Source organism: Mustela nivalis (genome assembly GCF_964662115.1).
Source record: "Mustela nivalis genome assembly, chromosome: 1".
In the NCBI taxonomy this organism is placed as follows: domain Eukaryota; kingdom Metazoa; phylum Chordata; class Mammalia; order Carnivora; family Mustelidae; genus Mustela; species Mustela nivalis.
Window position 1 is genome coordinate 184,025,634 of NC_139020.1, and position 25,325 is coordinate 184,050,958.

At 39.0% G+C, this 25,325-nt stretch overlaps 1 protein-coding gene and 1 long non-coding RNA gene across 9 annotated transcripts in view; one reads left to right on the top strand and one right to left on the bottom strand.

The window, feature by feature from the left end:
• The window catches only part of LOC309862833 (uncharacterized protein), a 472,598-nt gene that overhangs the window by 353,826 nt on the left and 93,447 nt on the right, over positions 1–25,325 (top strand). For both annotated transcript variants that reach the window (XR_014310731.1, XM_082727170.1), the window contains one exon: positions 6,605–6,722. The gene's annotated coding sequence lies outside the window, so the exon portion shown is untranslated. The remainder of the gene's footprint in view (positions 1–6,604; positions 6,723–25,325) is intronic.
• Positions 1–25,325, bottom strand: part of LOC309862847 — a 385,689-nt gene that overhangs the window by 191,659 nt on the left and 168,705 nt on the right. The gene's annotated exons all lie outside the window — the stretch shown is intronic.

A 25,325-nucleotide genomic window follows, 5' to 3' on the forward strand; every position in this document is an offset into this window, starting at 1 on the left:
CACAGATCTAAGTGAAACAGATAAGTAACATGCCTGGGGGAGAATTTTTTTTTTTTTTAAGATTTATTTGTTTATGTTGGAGAGAGAGTGTGTGCACATGTGCATGAGTAGGGGGAGGGGCTGAGGAAGAGAGAGAGGGAGAGAAGCAGACTTCCAGCTAAGCATGGAGCCTGATGTAGGGCTCAATCTTCTGTCCCTGAGATCTTGACCTAAGCCAAAATCAAGAGTCAGATGGTTAACCCACTGAGCCACCCAGGTGCTCTGCTTAATGGAGAATTTAAAGCAATGACCATAAGGATACTCACTGGACTTGAGAAAAGAGTGGAGGACATCACTGAAACCATTAACAGAGTTAATGAATAACATAGCAGAGACAAAAGGTTCAGTAAGTGAAATGAGAAACACACTTGATGGAATAAACAATAGAAGAAGCATAGAAATTAATTAATGACCTAGAAGATAGAATAATGGAAAGTAATCAAACTGAACAAAAGAGAGAAAAAAGAATTATGCAAAACAAGAATAGACTTAGGGAAATCAGTGATACCAACAAACTTAATAATGTTTATATTTTAGGAGTCCCTAAAGAAAATGAAATCACAAATGAGAAAGAAGAAATAACAACAAACACCACCGAAATATAATTATAACAGAATATCATGAAAAACTATATGCCAACAAATTGGACAGCCTAGGAGAAATGAATAAATTCTTAGAAATTTGTAGCCTACAAAAAACAAAATAAAACAAAACAAAAAGAACAGACCAATCACCAGGAAAGAACTGGAATCAGTAATCAAAAAACTCCCAAAAAAACATAAATCCAGGACCAGATGGCTTAACAGATGAATTCTGCTTAAGGAAGACTTTGTACCTAATTTTCTCAAACTATTCCAAAAAATAAAAAATTAAGGGAAACTTCCAAATTCATTCTTTGAGGCCAGAATTACCCTGATACCAAACCAGATAAAGACATCACAAAAATAATGAGAACTATAGTCCAACATCTCTGATGAACATAGATGCAAAAATCCTCAACATAATACTAAGAAACCGAATCCAATAATACATTAAAAAACCATTCAACATGAGTGGGATTTATTCCTGGGTTGCAGGGATAGTTCAATATTTGTAAATCAACCAGTGTGACACATCACATCAATAAGAGAAAAGGTAAGAACCATATGATCATTTCCATGTTGCAGAAAAAGCATTTGATGAAATACAACATCCCTTCATGATAAAAATCCTCAACAAAGTAAGTTTAGAGGGAACACACCTCAACATAATAAAGGCCACATATGAAAATCCCAAGCTAACATCATTCTTAATGGAGAAAAATGGAGTTTTTCTCCTAAAGTCAAGAACAAGACAAAGATGTCCACTCCCAGCACTTTCATTCAACATAGTACTAGAAGTCCTGGCCAGCAATCAGACAAGAAATAAAAGGCATCCAGATCAGTAAGGAAGAAGTAAAAGTTTCACTGTTACAGATGACATGATACCACATATAGAAAACCTGAAAGACAGCACCAAAAAACTGCTAGAACTGATAAATAAGTTCACTAGAGTTGAGGGATATAAATCAATCTATAGAAATCTCTTGCATTTCTATATGCCAGTAATCAAGCAGCAGAATGGGAAATTAAGAAAACAATCCCATTTACAATTGTACCCAAGATGATAAGAAACCTAATCAAAGATGTTAAAGAACTACTCTGAAAACTATAAGAAACTGATGAAAGAAATTGATGATGACACAAAGAAATGGGGACATGCCGTGCTCATGGATTGTAGAACAAATATTGTTAAAATGTCTTACTACTCAAACCAAGCTGCACATTTAATGTATTCACTATCAAAATACCAACAGCATTTTTCACAGAATTAGAACAAACTATCCTATAATTTTTAAGGAACCAAAAAAGACCAGGAAGAGCCAATGCAGTCTTGAAAAAGAAGAGGAAATCTGAGGCATCACAATTCCAGACTGCACATTATACTACAAAGCTGTAGTATTAAAAAAAGTATGACACAAAAATGACTGACACAAAAAATGGATACATAGATCAATAGAATAAAGTGGAAAAAAAACTGACATAAAAAGATCAATACAATAAAGTGGAAATAAAAAAACTGACACAAAAATAGATACATAGATCAATAGAATAAAGTAGAAAATCCAGAAATAAACCCACAACTGTATGGTCAGTTCATCTTTGATAAAGCAGGAAAGAACATTCAATGGGAAAAAGACTGTCTCTTCAACAAATGGTGTGGTCAAAACTGGACAGCTATATGCAAAGGAATGAACTACACCACTTTCTTATACCATGCATAAAAACAAATTCAAAGTGGAGTGCTCATGATGAGCACTGGGTGATGAAAATAAAAACTCAATTAAAAATAAAATAAAAATAAATCAGTGACAACTATTTCCTTTGTTATGACATAGGTTAAAATTTTATTTCATAAAAATGGTCACTTCTCATTAAAGAAGTCTGATCTGCTGGTTAAGCTCTAGGTTGAACTCTACATTTACCAATATTCAATTATTTCTTAATCATAAAAACAGGAATGTCTTGTGGTTCCATGTAATAAGGCAAGATTATGATTTCAGATAAATATGTCTTCAGAGGCTTCCAAGTCTAGAGAACTTGAATATTGAATTTATACAGGCTCAGAGGTGGAGTCTTTCCCCCTTATATTGAACTGATCGTGTAGTTCACATGAAGGTCACAATTCTAGATTAACAGCTCAACTTTCATGGGTCTATTGAGTGTTGGGATTGCAACAGAAGAATCAAAACCTTCACCCAAAGATATATAACTACACAACTAACAGCTATACTTTAAGACATTGTTGTGAAAATGCAGATGGTATTTTACGGGATGATGTATTTTTGATGCTGGAGTTAACCTGAAGTATTATTTTATACAAACTCTTCATTTAAAACACAAGAAATATGAGACCTAGACCCACTGCATGACATGGCAGCTGACAAGGAAAGGTTTTCTACCACGGTGTTCTGCTGATTTTCTAGACTCTTTCTTCCTTCAACTCAGACACTTTGCCTCTACAAACTGAGGGAGTAGGAGGAAGAAGAAGAGGGAAAGTGGAGCCTCTCTTTTCTTACACTGTAATGAGTACCTTCCATTTCTAGATAGTGAACTGAACATTTGCTACAGCCTTCCCCATCAACCCCAAATCTCCCAGAAACATTAGAAAACATGATTAAAATGAAACTGTACATAGTTGTACTACAAAGCCAGAAAGGGATTCTCAGTGGGGATTCCTCAGTGCTGTGAGGAATTCCTGAAAGAAATAAATGAGATAAAATCAAATTGGGAAGTAAAACCAATCCCACAGTATGGGCCAGGGAAGTCCATTTTCATTCTTCCAAATTTCAAATATTGTCTCCTGTCCACTCCCTGCCAGATCTGCAGCCTACCTCCTCCCTCCCTGAAGCCTTCTTTATCTCAGAATGTTCTTTACTGGCTTGTCCTGCGTCAAGTTGTTCTCAGCCTTTTTTCTCATTATCATTCTCCTGAAGTAACTATTGAAGGCATTTTTTCCTCTAATCACTCCTTCCATAAAATTTTAATACCATAGATATACCATGGATCTGTTTACGTACTGTATGTAGACCCATGCTTCCTACATAAAAAGAATAAGAACTTTTTGCCCCGAGAACCACTTGTTGGTCCCTTGGGGGTGATTTTGTCCCCTTTAAGAATGTATCTTTTATATCTCTGGGATCATACAGCTTCTTTTAAGATGTTACGAGGAGTGCTCTCTGATTCCTCCCAAGTCACACAGTGGAACCAACCAATACATATGTATCTCTGGGCTGTCAGCTCTGAGTGAATAGTTACACTATCTGAGAACAGAATTTTTTTTTTTTCTTTAAGGATTAGGAGAAAGATTCCAGGACATGGGGCAAACGAGCACCAAAATATGGCTTAGATACTTTTACTCCTTGTTTTATTTCTCCTTCGAGTATGCCCAGGACTTGCTTTTCAGAGATGACAATCTCAACATATTCCACAGAATGTGGGTATCAGCACAGAAGAAACCCACAGCGCTGGGCAGCCTCTAAGATGACCCTCTTGGTATCATACCTTTGTTCAATCCCTTCTCCTTGAGTGTGGGCTATCAGTAAAATGGTTCCTTCTTCTAGACAGATATTGGAGGTAGGACTGAGTGCTTTTCCAAGCCAGAAATGAATATCAACACATCAAACCAGAATTAGGTTTCATGTGTTACTGGTATGAGAAGAGTGATAAATTTGATGGAATAAAATGCTACTGGTTCAAATAGAGACAAGAATCCATACTTTATTGTCCTTTTTCAGTTTTTTCTTTTTCTTTAAGTTTGACTCTATTAAAAGACTTCATGAACTCTACCCCTAATAATTCAAAATTTAATTATCTGGTTAGAGTCTGGCCAGTTCATTATCTTTGTGAGTTTATAGGTAGACAGGCAGATAGGTTATATAGTACATAGTATATAGTATAGATTGGTATTAGTGTTCACATTAGTATATATTAGTACATTGGAAAGATTATGTAGTATATATATTATATGCATAATACAGATTTTTATATGTATATAGAATACAGATTATATAATTTATATGTGCTACAGTATAAAAAGATGGCAAGAAGAATGTTTATCTGCTTATAAGAACTATTGTTTTCTAAAACTATAGTAGCACCTTGACCTAGAAGTCAGTAAAAAACTATATTCCCTTTACTTAGACCACATTTGTTCATCAAAATAGGCCCAGTTAGGGGCGCCTGGGTGGCTCAGTGGTTTGGGCTGCTGCCTTTGGCTCGGGTCATGATCTCAGGGTCCTGGGATCGAGCCCCGCATCGGGCTCCCTGCTCCGCAGGAAGCCTGCTTCCCTCTCTCTCTCTCTCTGCCTGCCTCTCTGCCTACTTGTGATCTCCGTCTTTCAAATAAATAAATAAAATCTTTAAAAAAAAAAAAAAATAGGCCCAGTTAGACTTTCACGGGGTTCTATTTTTGCCCAGTTCATGTCATTTCATACTTCTCACACTCTAGCTTAATTGATTCATTTATCCATCAGATTTCAAAAGGTAATAAGACTTTCTTTCTTCTAACTCATACTATAATTAAGACAGGTTATTAATTCAGGATTGTCTCTCCCTTCAGTTACTCTTCAATTAGCAAGTTCCTTCTTTGAGACATTTTTTTTTAAATATCTTTCTTATCTTGGGCCTGGGGGTATTCTGGTTTGATTGATTTGTTGAGAATTTCTTTTTTTTTTTTAATGGCCAGTCAGAATTTTTTCTCTGAGGAATAAGAAACCAGAAAAAAAAAATGTGGAGATTTTGGAAGTTTGATTCATTTTAAGAAGGAAATATTTCATGTAGTAAAAGTGTGAAAGAAGTCTCATTCATAATCTGATTTAATGAATACAGCAAAATTAGTCAGATCATAAAAGATGGTATGGACCACGTCCCACATCATCCAGATGTAGTGAGTGGGTGAATGCTGCAGAAGAGTACTAATTATGGATGTGATTTATAACATGGAGACCAATATCTTCTCCACCATTCACCTGTAGCTACAGTGTGACAGGTGACCAAAGCTTTGAAATTCTGTCCTCCTGAGACTGAAATCTGGCTATACCTCTTACCTACAAGTTATCTAAATCCCCTCAGTGTGTTTTCTCATCTTCAAAAGGGAAAAAAATACAACCCTCTTCACACTGTTGTTAAGTTTCAATGAGGTTAATGAGGTAATGCTTATTTCTTAGCCTAGGGCCTGATACAATGTAAATGCATGATGAATGGTCAGGTTATTATGTGAATGGTGAACTTGACCTCTGTTTCTAAGAGAGAGATGACCTTTCAGGTATCAATTACTGGAGCATAAATTGAAGAATTCAAATATGGAAACATAAATTGAAGAAATGAACTATTCTCTCTTTGCTCCTCTCTTCAATGCATTAGTTTTACATCTGATGGAATGTCCCTTCTTACGGGTCAAAAATGGTCAAATGTTGATTCATATTGTCCAATGTAAGGATAGCTTTATATTTAGAAGGTTATACTCAGCTTATTCCTACAAAACACAAAAAAATCTCAAGGTTAAAATAAATTGATGATGGTCTCCTCTGTAAGCCCATTAACATACTTGCATGTGTTTTTTTCAAGGCAAGGCTAAGCACAAACTTCAAATATTCATTTTATTATCTTTCCGTCCTACTGATGTGTTAGTCTGAACCCGATATGCTGTACTGATAGGGCCAATTGTCTAAATGTGCCTATTTAGACATTGGAGGTTGAAACTTCAGTTAATTTCCTGACAGCTGTCCATTGATGTGTTCTAATCATTTTCACTATAATTGATCTAAATGCTTGATTTCATTTTTTAAGAGACATTCAAAAACCCTCCTCATTACTTGATCGCCTCATTGGTCCACATGTTCTCAAGGCCATTATGACAAAATTCAGGCCAGTGAGGCTAAAAGATGGTTTTCTATGTTGAGTTGAAGTTTTGTTTGGTTTTTCAGTTTTTAGGTCTTCAAACTTTGCTGTCTAAACAAATCAGTCAAATCTGTTATTGTCTCCAGCCCTGCAGGTGCCTAAACATAGAAGCCTGAGTTCATGGATAGAGCATTGGAACAGCACACAGGAATTTGGGTTTTCAGGATTCCAGACACCACAGCAGCTAATCTGGACATCCCTCGGGTAAGGAGGAATTAGAGCACTGCAGTCCTAAAGACCATGGAACCTGCTCTTATTACCTACCAAATGCTTTACCTTGAACACTCGCAAAACTTCATGAAAACGTGTTCCATTTTTAAAATATTTAACCACTGAGGGAAATTAAGCTGAAAGAATTGAAAGCAATTCTACCCATGTTCCCACAGAGCCTATAAACCCTACACTGAGTCTAGGGCTGTGGTTCTCAACCAGGGATGATTTTATTCCCAGGGGAACACTCTCTGGAAACAATTTTGATTCCACAACTAAGGGAGGGGGCTACAGCTGACTAGTGGGTAGTGGTTACCAAAGACCCGCTAATATACAAGGGAGCCCCCCTCAGCCATTACCTGGCCCCAAATGTCAAGATGGCCAAAGTTGAGTAACTCTGGCCTATAGTCTCCAGAGTTATCCCCACAGAAACTTTTTATGATGGTGAAAAAGTTGTACTAAGAAATGTGATTAGTATGACTGAGAGAATGAGAGTTAATTTAATTTTAAATAATTTAAATTTAATTTAAATAGCCTCATATATCTAGTAGCTCTTCTATTGGACTACTTATATTCTTACTTCCTGTACTATTGCTTCTTCACCTATAGAGTGTCTCATAATAATTTTTTTAGGGTGGTTATAAAAATTAAGTGAGATAAGTAAGTGTGTAATAAGATATTGGCTCTGGTAGTTTGGGAATTAATAAATCCACATATACATGCAAATTATAGTTAAGATTTACATACATATGACATATTTACCTATGTAGACACACATATGAGGAAACAATTTCCAAAGAATGGCCTTAAATAATAACTACTTGTTTAGACAGTCCACAGACTTTTAAATTGCAGCAATATGAAGGCTTCCATCATGCTGAATCCGTGTCACTTCTTCTAACTGCCATAGATGCTGGGAGCTCAAATATTAGACTCTTTACCAGATCAATGAATCCCTACATTTTAATAACTAAATTAAGGCATAATTATTCATAATTATTAGTAGGGTTCTCTACCACATCATGACCCCCAAGGACAGGTTTTCTTAAATATCAGTACCCTCATGTTGATAAATCGCATTTGATCTTAGAAAATAAAATTTATGAAGCTTTTTTTAAAAAAAATATTTTACTTATTTATTTGACAGTGAGAGGGAGAGAGATCACAAGTAGGTAGAGAGAGAGAGGGAAGCAGGCTCCCTGCTGAGCAGAGAGACCAATGTGGGGCTTGATCTCAGGACCCTGAGACCACGACCTGAGCCGAAGGCAAAGGCTCAACCCACTGAGCCACCCAGGTACCCTTATGAAGCTTTTGGAAGCATATCTTCTAGCCTAAAGATCTAGCTAACTTGCTGTTTGAAGGTGCCTCTGGAAGACAAGCAGATTAGCTCACCACAACTCTAGGTGAAAACTCAAGGGGCTTAGTGGGCACACTAATGACCAACACTTTGAGGCTGTTGGCTAGGGCTGGTCTCAGATTTCTATGCAGCTGGGCAATAAGGACACTGCTTAAATGTCAGATTTTACACTTGCCTGTTAAGAGTCTATGAGCATGAACTTGATACTGGACTGAGGACTAGTTAGATTCTTCCTTCATCATTCTGTGTTGTAGCTTAATTCCCTTTGGAACAAGGTCTGAACTTGAAGGAAAGGAGGTTAGAACCAAAGAACATAATAAAAATAAACAGGATCACAGCGTTTCTTTTCCTCTCTTACTTTGGATTTCTGGTTAAATATCACGTCCCTAGAGAAACCTAATCCAACCAGCACACATACAGATTTCTCACCTTACTCTTGTCTTATTTTTATCTTATCCCATTAATTTCTCTCAAAGCACACTGGGGAATGAGCAATTATATACTTGAATAGTCACCTACTTAGTTATTAGACTGCTGAGTTATTAGATCTGAGAGAACTTTGATTCAGAAAGCATTTTCCAAAGACTATTTGTCCCATTTCTTTGATTTTAGGATTTAGGCCCAAGGCCTTTGGGGATGAGACTTCCAGGGAGAGAATTAGGTGAGCATTTACATGAGAAATATAAATGTCAGGCCCAAGGTCCACATAGCATTGCTTCCTGAAGATTCCACTTCTGACGAGGGCAAAAAAGAGTGCAGTAGTTGCCAGCCATGATGTTCCCCCTAAATGTCCCTATTTGAGTTCCCTTAGATGTTCAGTTGCTGAGACTTTCTTCCTTCCCACAAACACTAACAATGAGGTGACTATGTAGTTTGGGCCATGAGTCAGGGCTGAGTTACATAGAATACTAAGGTGATGTAGCTTAGGCTTACCCTTTTCAAATCCTACAAAGAGGAGTTCATTTCCCTTTGTAGCCACTAATTCGTGACCTTGTACAAGTTACCCACCCTCCCTAAGCCTGTGATCCCTCATCTATAACTGGGATAACCCTAGCATATATTTTATACCATCGTGATGAACTTTAGAGGAGATATCCTTGTTAAAGCATTTAGCACAATGCCTGGCACTTAGAAAGGACCTAAAAATGTTAACCACATGTAGTGACTTTAAAGCTTGGCTCAAATTCTTTGACACTCCTAAGGTTATGGCTTCTCTTCAATCTAGATGTGCTTATGAATGAGTGCATAGAGTAGAGTGGGGTAACACTTTGTGCCTTCCAAGCTAGGTCAAAAAGATATCAGCTTCCACCTTGATCACTGGGACACTGGCCTACCTTAGAAGTCCCAGTTTTCTGAAGTCACCAGGCTGAGAAGGGCACATGGAAGTGCTTTGGCCAACAGTCCCATTTCAATACATCCTTCTAGTCACCCCCCCAATGGTGGCAGTCCACCCTTCTTGGAAGACGACCCGCCAGCCCCAGGAGCTCATTGCCCCATCTGTTCAAGTCACCTTCAGATGAGGCCCAGACACGAGAAAGCAGACCTAAGCCATCCCACTTATATCCTCTCAAAATTCCTGATTCGTAGATTCCTAAGAGCACAGTCCAAGCGTTGTTATTTCAAAACAACTAAGTTTTAGGATAATTTGGGGATAACATAGGAATAGGTTATGAAACACCACAATTATTCATGTCAGTTACTAAAATGACTGTGATAATTATTAACATTAATCCCAATTAAGTAATGATCATTAGTAATTATTTGCCATAATCTAGGATACAGTTATCACCCTTCCCATCTTGTATGCATTCACCCTTCTTCTGATAATAGCTCTCTGAGAGAAGCCAGGAACTACTCTTATCTTTTCTGAAGGCTTTGCTGGTGCTGCCTCCTCTAAGAACACGTTCCTTGGGTCCAGTCTTCTTGTGACTCACTCTTTCTCACCCTTTAACATTTCAGCTCCGGTCCAGCAAGCCCACTCTGCATACTGGTCAGGCCTCCTCTGTGATCTTGCAAACACCTCAGAGTCTCTCTTAGCACGTTACTCACTGCACTTTCTACATTATATTCTAAGTTTCCATGAGCTCCTTGAAGGACAACACTGCCTTATTAAACTTCATTTCCCCAAGGCCTGCCATTTGCACAGGAAAGACAGTTTCTGGTCCAGGTTTAACCACCAGCTCTGGAATTAGATTTCCTGAGTCCGAAGCCGGGTTCTGCCAGCTACCAGCTGTGTGATCTTCCTGACTGTCTTAAAAATGTGTGTGTCTCATGTGGGCATGGGGCTTCGTGGATCCCGCCTCACGTGTAAAATTCCTTACAGTTTAAAAATGAAAAGATTTAAGGAACTAGATCGGTCCTGGTTATAAAATCAGTCTATTTAGGATTACAAAAGATCACTTCTTGGTTTGGGTCCATACAGAGGGGCAGCCCTGCTATCTTATCTTTCTGGCTTGCTCTATCATTTTCTCCTGTTAAATAACACATGGGCTTTATTTATTTTTTTAATATTTATTTATTTATTTATTTGAGAGAGAGTGAGAGGGAGAGGGTGAGTCAGCAGAGGGAGGGGTAGAAGGAGAAGGATAGAGAGAGACTGAAATAGATTCCCCACTGGGCACAGAGTCCAACTTCGGGGCTCGATCTCAAGACCCTGAGACCAGGACCTGAGCTGAAACCAAGAGCTGGACGCTCAGATGACTGAGCCACGAGGTACCTGGTCATCTGCTTTATTTTTGTTTGTTAATTTGTGTCTTTGTTTAGTCTGGGATCTGCCGGTAATTCCCAAACCTAGTCATGTACACTAGACTCATCTTGGGGAACTGATTACAAAAACTAGGGCAGTCCTTTGGGAAGCTGCAGCTTTAGCAAGGTTACTAGGCAACTGCGTCCACGGAGGTGACCCCTGTCCTGGGCCAGCATTTAGGAACACTGACCTAGGATTTCTATCTAATTTTAATTTTACTGCTTTACCTTCTCACTCCATTTCTCAAGAGGGCAACTGATACACACGATTTTCCCTTCAAGCAGCCTACTCAAGTCTTTTTTCAAACAAACATCCAAATGCCACTGCAATCTCTTTCCCAGATGCCCTTTTCTCACTTCATTGTGTCCCTTCCATTGGCAGTTAGCATCTGACCACGTCCTTGTGGTCAAAGGAGCCGGACCATTTGTAGTCAAAGGATCAGCAGCTGATGGCTTCTCGTAGGGGAGTGAAGTTGCAAATCGGGGTGGTAAATAAAGCTGTTCTCTGAAAGAGCCACTCTCTTTGGCACAATTTGTTCCTTCTCTCCCAGAGGGGGGAAAAATGGAGGCTTATTCATAGGGGAATGATTAAATGGTCCAAGAATCACTCTGGAGTCAGAAGCTAATCCTCTTTGTCAAATGGAGCCTGTTTTTCCCTATTTCATGTTTGTTTGTGAATGTCACAGCATGTATTCCTAAAACACCACTCCCGGAGGGAGAAGACTCTAATTCTACATTATATCATATCACTTTATCTCAGGATAAATTTCAGAGAGAGAGAGAGGATAGCAGAAAGTCAATCCTTAGAACACACCTGCAAGGCCCTTTCCGTAGTGCTTTGTCGATGAATTGCCCTTTATCTCTCTCCCCAGTGATACTCTCCCAGCTTGACTGGCACTCACACAGCTGTTCACAGCTGCACACAAGATGCTAGCAAGAGCACAATGTCAACCCTTCATCCTCGTGCGGTGCAGTTTAATTTATTTCCTTTGAGGATCGAGACTTATATTGTGTGCTAGCAAGAATCTAATCAGCAGCTCTAAAAGACATTCAGGGGTCAGATTTAAGGAATGAGATGGGTTTCCGTGTATGATTTGTCTCTTGGCTATTTCGCCTTGCCCCTCGAAACATATCCAGTTGAGAACTGATCTTGACGGTGAGCTTGTTTTAATAGACCTTGAGCGGGAAGTGAACTGAGGCAGAACAAATGTTCTCATTATTTGAGGGAGAACCGTGGCCACACGCCACATCTCAGCTGGGTCAGCTGGTGCCAGGCTCTTCTTCACAAGCCAGTTCAATGCAAGGTGACAAAAGAAATTTATTGAGCACCTACTGCATACCAAGTCCTGAATGCCTTTACCATGCCTGGTGCAGTTTAGATGTTCAATAAATGCTGAATAAATGAATAAATCATGCGCTCCGTAAATCAATCTCATAAGCCAACCTAGAGAGATTTGTAGCAGCTGCCCAGACGGCTATACCAAGAAAGAGTCTGAGCCTCTATCCAGCCTCAGTGGGAAATGTCACCGGATTCATTAGCAAATCAAGGGCAGGAGAGGATAAAACCAAATGTGTTGCGTATTCCGCCTTCTGGGACGACACATGAAGTTTTATTACTACTTTTACCCTCCGTCTTTCTCGTCCTGCCTATTTATTCATTTATTTATTTGGGTAAACCTTCTTTCCCCTAAGTCTTCAAAGTAAGTTGAGTGGCTGTCAGGGTGTAATCAGAAATACAAATCCCCATCTCTTCTGAATCTATATTCAGGCATTCGAGAGCAAAGAGCTAACAGATTCTCTTTCGAGTGAATCAGGGACAGCTCAGTGAAATTTCGTCTCCACCACGGTGGCTCTGCCTGGTTACTACAATGGGAAAGACCAAGCCAACTGCAACGTTCAAACGGCAGAGAGGCCCAGGGTTTACATTTTTGTAACTTAATTTGTCTGCACAAGGTTCACCCCGTCCTTAGCATGTGGTAATATATGTGATTAATATTGGTTGGTGTGTCTTGTTGTTCTGCTCCTTGTGTGGGGAAAAAAAAAAAAATGCATGTGTTTTTTCTCTCTTGACTTCACAGTTGAAGCCTTTTACTTTTTAATTGTCCAGTGCTTCTTGTTAAATAGAGAAACATTAAAACATGGAAATTTAAATTTCACACTCAATTTAGCTAGGCTGCCCTGTTGTAATTTGCTCTCTGAAAAACAGGGGAGTGAGTTTTGACACTATCTACTCGGAGAAGTTGTTGCAAAACAACGTATATTTTAAATGTTACCTTGAAACTCACAAAGGGTCCATCCAAATTGACCTGAAGGCCTAGAGGATTATCTATCTTCCCTGTAAACTTGGCAGAAGAGTTTCACTAGCAGTCAACCAATAGTTGCTAAAGCCACACAAATTTGCCTAAAATTCTGGGCAAGCACGTCTAAGGACTTGGCAACAAAACACAAGCAACTTTTTTCTTTATACACATTATTGGGTTTGATTTTGTGACAATAAGCATGTATTGCTTTTATTAATGGGAAAAAAGAATTCATGTGGATATAAGGAAAATACATAAATTTGTTAAAAAATAAAGGCAGTGTTTCTAAAATGAAAGCTTTCTTTGAGATTAGAAGGAAATAAACCAAAATATTCACAAGTGGATGTCCCTGAGTGAAACTGCTGGTAATTTTATTCTCCTTTTAAAAAGCTGAGCAAGAAAAATGAGGGACAAGGATAAGGTTGTGATCCAAATTGTATGAGTTATTCTATTAAAATAAGGGTAAGTAATATCATAGCTATAATATTTAGTTTGCTAAGATTCCCACTTTTTTCCTAGCTTTTTTCCCTAAAAATTTTTGTTAGAGAAGTAAACAGGGAAAAATCAGCTTCAAGACGCCAAATTCAGAAAGCCTATATTTTCTGAGGATTTTTAAATTCTGAAACAAAAGCGGGAGATTCATATAATGGAACAGAGGTAACACTGGAAAAGAAACAGGAGTAAATCAAATTCAGTCTTCTGAATATAGCTTTTTGAAAACCTTACAACTAAATGAATATATGACAAACACATAATTATCTAATACGTTTTTTAAAAGTTACATAATACATTCAGAGACGGTAGGAGACATTGGGAAATGGATGACAATTCATTCCAAAGCTGCCAATGTTTTACCTATATTTTCAAAAATATTTCTATAGAAGCTTTGTTCCTAGCAGCCCAGACCAATGGAAGTATGGAACCCCTTAGCTACAAACTAGAAAGAATGAAAAAAGGAGCCTACAAAAATGTGGCAGACCAGAAAGACTCTAAATTTTGCACAAAGCATCAATCTCAAGAGCTAATTAGTGGCCCCTGGAGACTAGTTTTTCAATTAGGGATTGACTTCAATACCAGAGGCCTGGAAATGAATTGATAAAATGTGCTTCCACCCACCTTTTTTGCTCGAGGGTTCCAGCTACAAAGAAATGTATCAAGAAAATAGAAATCTATGACAAGTGAGGGAATCCTAGACAGACCAGTAAGAAAGAAATAATTTGGATTCTAAGACCTATAAAGGGAGTTTTAAAGACCTCAGCAGACAATAGTTAAAAGAGGGAAACACTATCTGATGCAGAAAGAACTCCAGCATATCCAGAGGAGGCCCTAGACTTTCTAGGTATTGGTCTGGCTCCGAGGTTACCACTCAGGATGATTAAATATCATTGTTGATATGGCAGAATAGTATACCTGAGCCTTGTTTTGGTTCCTCCCTGATTTTTTCCTCTTCTATTAAAAAAGGTTGGGATGGCACCTGGGTGACTGAGTGGGTTAAATGTCCGGCTCTTGGTTTCAGCTCAGGTCATGATCTCAGGGTCGTGGGATCAGACCCTGGGTCAGCCTCCATGGTTAGCCAGGAGTCTGCTGGAGATTCTCTCTCTCCCATCCTTTCCTGCGCCTCCCCCCATGCAGGTTCTCTCGCAAAATAAATAAATGAATAAGTAAAATCTTTAAAAAATAATAAAATAAAAAAGGTAGGCAGGTCTCTGTGTCCTGTTGTTTCAGAGGATTTTTTTATGGTAGAGGAGAAAACAAAATCACCTTAAAAAAACACCCTTGCTGCTTGGCTTTTTTCCCAAAAGTCTGCTTATTGATGAGGCCACTGTTTTTTGGGGGGGGGGGGGGGCGGGGAGGAGGGGTCCTCCATTACTCAAAACTGAACCTAATCTTAACTGACATTGAAGTTACTTCCAACCCGAGTAAGTGGTGGTTAGGAGTATAATTTAATTTGATTATGGAGAAATAATGTCATATTATCTTTGCACTCCAGAGTTTGGGATCTCTGTCTCTCTCTCTTTCTCTCGAATGCATATATATGTCTGTATATGTATATATGCATGTATGTATTCTAAAATTTTGTGTGCATATTACTCACCCAAAGTGTTAATTAAAATAAAGATTGCTGGGTCCTACCCCAGAATTTCTAATGCAGTAGGTCTGGAGTGGGACCAAGAATTGCATTTCTAACCAGATCTCAAGTGATGCGGTCACTGCTGGTCTGGGGTCATTACTTCTGAGAACCAGTCTCTCAAACTATCTAAGGTAAAGGGCAAGTTTTATTTATTTTTTTAAATATTTAATCTGCCCTGGATTGATGTTTTTATAAAATGCAATAAAAATATATTACTAGAGAAATGAAATATTGAAAAGGTATACAAATACAAGCTCTATTTTTTAAAAAACTGCTACTTAGATTAACATGTGCATAGACACAAAATTCCTCTGCAAATTATTATAAAATTTTCCAAATGTTGACTCACAATGTCTATACTTACCTCACTGGGGACTGGTTCGTGGAAGTTCCCTGACAAGCCTGATCCCATGGCCCACTATAGCAATCCCAGCCTGACTAAGTAGCATCAGTCTGGGGGTCCTACAGAGGTTTCCTATGTGAGAAATTCCTGCAGCACAATTCAAAGACCCCAAGCCTAGGCCAGTCTCCCACCTTGCCAGTACTGGTTAACAGTCCTGTCACTTCGTTATCTGATCTAAAAGGGGAAATGATTTGTTTCAGGGCTGGTTCAAAGTATAAAGAGCTTTGTAGCATTGCTTACAAAAGAGCATTATAGAGGAACTTCCACTGGAAAACTCTTAAAGACAAGTCTGGTCATCAGATCTCCCTTCCCTATATGGGATCTTTTAAAATACTCTTTATCAATAATTGGCATCAGTCCAGGAGACCCAGGCTTAAGCCCAGACTCTGCCCTTAACTAGCAGAGGGCTTAAGAGAAGTCATTTTTCCTGTGGGCATCATTGAATTGTCATCCATAATTTTCTTTAAGAACTAATGTTTCTCAAGGGGTTACAAGACATTCTGTGAGAAATGGGTTTGAGGTCAAATACATTTAGGCCAGGCTGAATAGAACATCATGCTCTTTGAGATTCACATTGCCGACATCTTAAAGGGTCTGAAATCTCTGGTGAAATGGTCTTGATCTTTTTTAAAAAGATGTTATTTATTTGAGAGAGAGAGACGGGTGCGGGTGCACGCATATGCATAAGCAGGGGAAGGGGTAGAGGGAGAACCAGAGACTCCCTGCTAGGCCTGATTGGGGGCCTCAATCCCAGGACCCCAAATCACAGAAATGGTCTTGATTTTATTTAAATTCTAGAAGTCCCCAAAAGTCACCAGTCAGAGAAAATCTATTAGGTAACAGTGGGTATTCATGGAATACAGTTCTGAAAACATCACCCTAAAGTTTTTTCTGTTCCCAAATTCTCTGTATCTATGACTGTATTCTAGTTCATATAGAATAGGAAAAACTGCTAATAGTCATAATTAATATCACCACCAATAAAAATAGCTAAACCTTGGAGTAAGGGCTATCAGTAACTATGTGCTGGATGGATTAGAAACCCAGACGCTGTTCTAAATGCTTCACATGTATTAATTCATTTAAGCCTTATAGCTTCCCTATCATAATTACAGACATTAGTATTCCCATTTTGCACCTGAAAACACCAAAACTCAGAAAATAACAATTACATGTCTCTCAAACCAAGACATTTCTTAAAGACTTGGGTTTTCCTGGATGCCCTAAGGACAGTATCAAGAAATGAAATAAAAACAAGCCCGGTTCTTTTTTTTTTTTTTTTTTTTTTTGCCTTGTGCGCTTCATTTGCATATCAAAAGCGCTGTAATGTGACTGTGATCTGCACTGTTTAACGTTTCTGACTTTCTTTTACTCTCCCTCTGTTTAGCGTGGCTCACAGTCATTACCCTCTTGATCAAGTTACAGACAAAAGCAGCCTTCAAATTAGGCCTATTAAGATTTGTTTTTAATGAGGAGATAATTCCTCTAACAACACAAGCCAGATTTAGCTGGGATACGATTACACAATCTTGCCATCTTACAGAAAGGAAAGGAAAAGCAGACTTTTGCCTCTGCCTCAAATGATTTCAGCCAGCCTCAAAGAACTTGATGCCACTTTAAAGCGCAGAGCAAACATAATATTTGAGGCTTCTGAGTGATGAAGCAACCCCATGGCCCGTGTTCCACTATTGACAGTGGGAGAGTTTCTATTTCAAGGATCTGAGTTTAGAAGGCAAATGCTCAGGTTCATAGAACTTAAAATCACAGAAGGGAAGATCAATGCTTTCTCTTTGCAAATCTGAGCTGTGTGGCTTTCGTTGAATTCACTTGCCAGAATTGTTTTTCCAGAATGACTACTCTGTGATACTTGAGTAAAACAATTTGATAATTAATTCCAAACTTTTGGGATTTTTCTGAGTGCTTTTGTATTAAATAACACAAAATCTTTTGCGTATTCATTTTCTGAAATGTTCTTCCAACAAAATCATTTTCAGATATATTTATATCCTTTTCATGCTCATCTTTGTAAGTCTTGGGTTAAGAAATCTTTTTCTGTAACTTGCTGAATACGGCAACCAATCATTTATTTATATTTTAGATCTACTTAATACCTCTATTCATCGGAAAGTCTTTTACAATAATATGTAGTAGGGATAATGAACTTGGGCCATCATCGACTGAGTATTCGGTAATAATTCATTTCTCATGGTAGCTCTACTTTAAAGAGATGTAAGCTTCCTTAAGGATTTGAAGTTGTAGAGCAACTTTGAAGTGATGCAGGTGTTTGCCCAAACTTGAACTTAGTATTCATGTTAAGGAATAACTCTTACCCACAGGCTGGGGATGTAAAAGAATCCTTTAGCAAGAATAACAGTTACTAATGCTACACATGACTCTCCAGGTAGAACCGGACACAGTCACATGATTATTTGTTCTGTATTGACATAGCAGAAACCAAGTGGTAGCATTTGGGGACTGAGTGGAATGGTCAAAATCAGAAGACCAAAGTCTAACTTGATCTTGAACACCATCACCCCTCTACCCCATTGCAACCGGCTACATATGCAGGCACACACTCACAGGTGACTCTGTGAGGTCATTTGTACAAAGCAAGTGTTCATTTACTGTCGTCTCCTTTCAGTTCCATGAATACCTGTTTCTTTCCTGATTACTGTCCTTTTCATATTCTGTTCTGAATTTCTAGAAAGCTCCTTACCCAAACATTTATGTGGGTCATTACTTCTATTCTCTTTTTTCTTAGCCCAAACAAATCAGCAGAGCTTTCCCTGAGCATGCTTTGGAAAGCACATCTACCCAATCCCTCTTATTTTGTGTCTCCTCTCTTTGTTTATTTTCAAACAAGACACTTATTTGACTTCCTGTTTATTATTTTTAACCTGTATTCCTCATTACAGTGTATGATCTTTGAGAGAAAATGTCTATTTTGTCCACTGCTGTATTTCCAAGCCATAGAGAATATGAGACAATGGACATTTCATGTTTTGTTTGCTCAAAAGAATGGATCTTCTTGCTCATTCCTTATTGTTCATTTTGGGTTTTCATTTTCTAATACAAATTTCCATCCCTAAAGGCAAAAGCTATGTTTTATGTATCCTCCAATTCCATCCTTTAATAAATTCCTTCATTCTCCTTCCCCCATATATTCTGAATGTGATTTTGCCTATTCCCTCTCAATGAGTGTTGTAGGTAGATGTTGGAGAACTCTCTCCTTTGAGAGTTCACTTAATATTTCTCCCAGATGAACTTACTGCCTCACAAAAGGGCTCTTTGTCTTTCGAGTTTAACCGGCTCTTTGTCTAGGCTGGTATCCAGCACCACAGGAGTAAAATGTCAATGCTCTCTATTTAATCAATGTTTTATTCTTGGCTTGTATTTCAATAGGGCGGATGAAGCAGCAATTCAAATGTTGTTGAAGATTTTTTTTTGTCTCTTTTTAATTTTTGATCTATGTTATGTGAATCTCAATAATTTATCATTTATTTGGAATCTGTAGAAATCCCTTGGAGAAATGTGCTACTCATTTGATACAAGACACAACAGCTGTGCTGACACTACCAAAACCAAGGCTACCCTTCACTTGACCGAAGTGGTTATTTTACTACATTCAGCTATTTTTTTTTTTTTTTGTCAAAATTGCTAGATTTTATTGTTTGCAGAGCGGTGGTTTCCAAAGTTCTTTTTGTAGAACACTCATCTATAGTGATGTTTTGTCTTGTCCCCCCACCCCACCCAGAATAGTTTAAATGGGCCAAGAATTTGGGAAACCAAGTATTAGCATGTTAACAGCTCTGAGACCTCTTAGAAAACCAATCATTTAATTTGGTTTAACTTTTAGCAGCTTCTCAGTGTATTTGGCTGTAACAGTGGTTCACCAAGTGTGGTCCCCTAGCCCACTTGGGAGCTTATCAGAAATCCAGATTCTTGGACCCCACCCCATACCTACCAAACCCAAAACCCTAGGGCGCTGGGGAAGCCCAGCAATTTGTATTTTCTCAAGCCCTCCAAGAGAACTTGGATATATGCACAAGTTTGAGAACCACTGGACCGTGGAAATTTTGTATTGAGACCACCTTTCAACATCTTTGAGGATCCTGTATTCAAATCACCTGGGATACTCTTCAGTAGGTCTCCAGTGTGGCCCAGGTGGCTATATTTCTTACAAGTTTCCAGGTGCCATTGATGCCGTAGGCCTGGGGAGTTTATTTCGAGTAGCAAGACCACAAGTCATTTCCAATCAAAGCTAGAACAGGCATGGCTAACATGCAAGGGAAGAATATTTAGTTATGTTTTTGCAATAGAAATCCTGGGCAAAGTGTTTCTTACTGCCCCACCTTGAGCAGCCCTTCTCTAGCTGTCATCCAGGGACTTTTATTGGAAGACACAATGGCCACAGGATGTTCCTCACCTGGCCACCCACCACAGCGTGGGTTCAAAGACACGGCAAAGGACCAAGTGAAGCAAACCATTCTGGAACAAGGGAATTTTTCTTGCACTTAACAAGAGAAAAGTTTATAGCTACATCATCCTGGAGAGCTACCGTAACCACTGTGAGATTCAGTTTCCTCTCCGACCAATCGGAAATATTAATAGTACCCGTGTTAACCGTTGTAAGGAGGGTTAAGTATTGCATTCTTGCAAGTGTTTACACTGGGGCATGTAGGAAGTATGTAATAAAGGATGAGGATGGCAACAAGGATGGTGATGGTCCCATGGAAAACTGAAACATCCTGTAGTCAGCCTCATCATTCAATGGGAAAAAGGATGGAAGGAAAGGTCGAATCATTTTAGTTTCCCTCCATGACTGGGGAATGCATAGTTTCCTCTTGATGCTCTCCTAATAGCTGCAGGAGTCACCCCACCTGCCTAGATAGGCACCAGATTTGTTTGTTAAGTTGGGGAACTGCTGCTTATTTTCTTCTTTCTTGTATGATCAGGATAAAAACAGTCTTGTATAAAAGCTTCGAGCCTTCTCTCAGCTCAGAACGTTCCAAGGGTGATTCAGTGTTCAACTGGACTCCGGTTTTTTTGTAGTGTGGTTCTAGGCAGTAGGTCAGGTAGCCGCATGGTAAGAGGTTACGCAGCTCTAGACCCAGAAGACCGGGAACCACACGTGGAAGGACGGAGTTAGTGGATCCTGAAGCAGGGGCAGCAAAGGAGATGGGAAGGCCAGAGAGAGCTGGAGTTTGGGGTTGATTTTGAGGGAGAAGAGAGAATGAAAGAGCACCTCCTCTGATGAGAAAATTAATATGTGATCCAAGAGGGATTTGGGGGAGTCACAGCCAGGACCTGCATTTGCTGTCCCTCCATCTCTTAGGGAGACATTGGGGACAAGCTACACTGATTCTGGGATATCAGGCTTGTGATGTTCTTCTTCTTTTTTTTAAGATTTTATTTATTTATCTGAGAGAGAGAGTGGAAGCACACAAGCTGGGGGGAAAGGTGGAGGGAGAAGGAAAAGCAGGCTCCCAGATCAGCAGGGAGCCTGATGCAGGGCTCGATCCCAGGACCCTGGACCATGACATGAGCCGAAGGCAGATGCTTAACCAACTGAGCCACCCAGACGCCCCTCAGGCTTGTGACATTCTTCATTTTTGACAACGTGCAGAGACTGACCTTGAGGTAATGTGGTATTGTTTAAATAACACGGTTCAATATTTTATAAATATAAGTATTTAGTACATTTATAATCAGAAGGAATAATACCCCTCTCTCCTAGCCTCTCTCTCTGCCTCTCTCTTTTATGAAATGAGCGAGGTCCTTAATTTTAAACATCCATCTTTGTCTAAATTAGTGACTCTCGAGTGGGGGTAGTTTCACACCCCCCTCAGGGGGCATTTGGCAGGGTCTGGAGACAATTTGGGTTATGACAACTGGTGGTGGGTGTTACTGGCATCTATGGGGCAGGGGGCCAGGACTGTTGCTAAAGATCGTACAACCATAGGTTAGCATCCCATAACAAGGAATTCTCTGGTCCAAACTGTTCATAGGGCTGATGTTAAGAAACTCTGGTCTAAATTATTAGAAAATTTCTTTCCTCAATTAGAACTTCCAGTGGTGATTTGGATAATTCCTCTGATTATAATTTACATACTTCCAATAATTATAATTCCAACAGAAAAAAAAATTCTAAATATCAGAAACCTTGACGATTCTTAGGGACCTTCCTTCTACCTTATTATCTACCACAGTGAAAACCCTTAATAAACTAGCAATTTTCTCTGGAGATTCCAACTGTAATAATAAACTTAATTAACCAATAAATACAATGTCCAACATTAATTACTTTGGAAATTTGCTTGCCAGTAATACAGTGTATGTTGAGTTTTATCTGATTAGCATGGCTAGTGTTTTCCATGAAACTTCCAGCTTAGAGAAGCTATTGCCAAGCATTCGAAGAGGCAGTGAGGCCAAATGGGAAGAGCCTTGTGTGGTTTCCCTGAGCTTGGTCCTAGGTCTAGCTCTGTCACCAGTGAGTATGGCAATTCATGTCACTTCTCTTAAGCTTGACTGCCTTACCAGCAAAATCAGTAGGAATGGGATTAAATTCATGGTAAGGTTCTCTTCTGCTTCACTCTAAACTCTGATTGAGAGCCTTTGCCTCCGTGAGAAATAGTGCCTTTCAGTTGACCTTTGAAGACCATTCAGTAAAGTTCAGCTCAGCCTGAAGCTCGAGGAAGTGCCTGCTATTTCGAAAAAAATAAGGCAAGAAAGGAGGAGTCTATGGCAAGTTGCCACCGTTTAAGTGAATTTATCTAAATGGAAATTTCGCATTTTCCCCTACCAAGAAAAATCTGGATCCAAATAGAATGTGAAAAATAGTAAAAACTACATTCCCACAGAAGAAAACAATGAATCAAAACTAACATCTGTTGATCTTCTTCTTCGTCTTCTTCTTCTTTTTTTTTCCCAGTCAAGCCAACACAGTACTAGTTCACTCCCCTTATTCTCCCCCCTTCCAAAAACAAGTAAAATAACTAATTTTTTTTTTAAAAAAAACAACATAAAAACAATTTGCATTGAGTTCATTGTAACAGAATGTAAACCAAAACACATCTTTGAAGTTCCCAGCACAGATGGCGGGTCCGGCTCTCCCATGGTAGATGCAGAGCAAAAAAAGTGACTGAGTACAGGAAGTTGAGGAGACCACAAATATCTAGCAGCACAGACACAGCCCAGAACTGCCCCTGTCCAACAGGAGATGCATTAAGTCTATACATCTCTCTGAAGCAGTCTGTTGCTGGGCTTGTGAGGGAAGTCCTTCTTTCAACTTGAACTTGTCAGTAGAGTCTTATGTAACAGCAACAGGACATGCTCCCTTGAACCCCGTGTTTTAGTGGGAGAGAGGGATTTGTGCTGCTTTGTTAATGTCTACCACCTGGTTCCTATGGTGACTCAGAACAGGCCTTTTTAAGAGAGCTTCCAGAAGCCTGGAGTCATGTTGAGCAAACTTTTTTGACCCGAGCACATAGTTAGAAATAACTGTTACGCCGTTACCTGGTTTATAAATGTATGCTCTTCTCAAACATGTGCACACACAGACATACACAGAGTTCCCCCAGAGGATCACATTTGCTTGGATCTTGCTTGTTTGGGGACCTACATACCAGTTCCTTCTGCCCAGATCACTTTTCCTACCCTATTCTCTCATTGCCTTATCTGTCTAGGTGATGTTTACTCATCACATATGTTCCTTCCATATCACTGAAGGCCGCAATCTGTCTCTAAGTGCTGTGGTTCAATATTAGAGAAGTCCCAGGGGAAAACTGTTCACTCATTTGTAGTAAGACTGAATAAGCAAGTAAAATCATCAGGTTTTTTAAATATAATTTTGATTAGAAAAAATAGGAACACCATTGATTATTACTTCAATTAGTGTGTTTGCTCTTTTTTTTTAAGTATCTCAAATCATGTGAGAATTAATTTTTAAAGTTTCTTGGTGGTATAAAAGAATTTTTTTTTTTTAAGATTTGTTTATTTACTTTAGAAAGAGACAGAGAGAACATGTGTGAGCAGGGGAGAGGCAGAGGGAGAAAGAATCCCCAGCCACTCCCACATGGGACTTCATCTAAATGACTCTGAGGTCATGACCTGAGCCAAAACCAAGAGCTGGACACTTAACCTACTAAGCTATGCAGACACCCCATGTTTAAAGGATTTTGAGAGTCTTATTGACTTAGCACAGTCCCTTAAATGTTACACATCGAGATACTGAGCTCCAGACAAGGATAAGTGACCTTCTAAAGCCCATCCAGTTTATAAGGGCACAACTAGGATGAATGATCATGCCCTAAAACACAGAATTCCCCTCCACAAGCACAAATAATTTATCTCATCAATATGTTATGAAGGTAATGTGTCACCCACAATCTCTATTAACAGTTGAATGTAACAATTCTACAAACATAAATAAAGATTGTTGGTATTCAAAAGTGTGCAAGACTCACAAGAAACTACAAAGATGAATTCTATACAGTCCTTGCCTTTAATATCTTATTTAATTGTACCCACATTCTTCCATTTTGTTTAACCCATAACACAATTCTATTGTGGCAAACACTACACTATTCCCATTTTTAAAAAATTTTTTTTAAATTTTTTATTTTTTATAAACATATATTTTTATCCCCAGGGGTACAGGCCTATGAATCACCAGGTTTACACACTTCACAGCACTCACCAAAGCACATACCCTCCCCAATGTCCATAATCCCACTCCCTTCTCCCAAACCCCCTCCCCCCAGCAACCCTCAGTTTGTTTTGTAAGATTAAGAGTCACTTATGGTTTGTCTCCCTCCCAATCCCATCTTGTTTCACTTATTCTTCTCCTACCCACTTAAGCACCCATGTTGCATCACCACTTCCTCATATCAGGGAGATCATATGATAGTTGTCTTTCTCTGCTTGACTTATTTCGCTAAGCATGATACGCTCTAGTTCCATCCATGTTGTGGCAAATGGCAAGATTTCATTTCTTTTGATGGCTGCATAGTATTCCATTGTGTATATATACCACATCTTCTTGATCCATTCATCTGTTGATGGACATCTAGGTTCTTTCCATAGTTTGGCTATTGTGGACATTGCTGCTATAAACATTCGGGTGCACATGCCCCTTTGGATCACTACGTTTGTATCTTTAGAGTAAATACCCAATAGTGCAATTGCTGGGTCATAGGGCAGTTCTATTTTCAACATTTTGAGGAACCTCCATGCTGTTTTCCAGAGTGGCTGCACCAGCTTGCATTCCCACCAACAGTGTAGGAGGGCTCCCCTTTCTCCGCATCCTCGCCAGCATCTGTCATTTCCTGAGTTGTTGATTTTAGCCATTCTGACTGGTGTGAGGTGATATCTCATTGTGGTTTTGATTTGTATTTCCCTGATGCCGAATGATATGGAGCACTTTTTCATGTGTCTGTTGGCCATCTGGATGTCTTCTTTGCAGAAATGTCTGTTCATGTCCTCTGCCCATTTCTTGATTGGATTATTTGTTCTTTGGGTGTTGAGTTTGCTAAGTTCTTTATAGATTCTGGACACTAGTCCTTTATCTGATATGTCGTTTGCAAATATCTTCTCCCATTCTGTCAGTTGTCTTTTGATTTTGTTAACTGTTTCCTTTGCTGTGCAAAAGCTTTTGATCTTG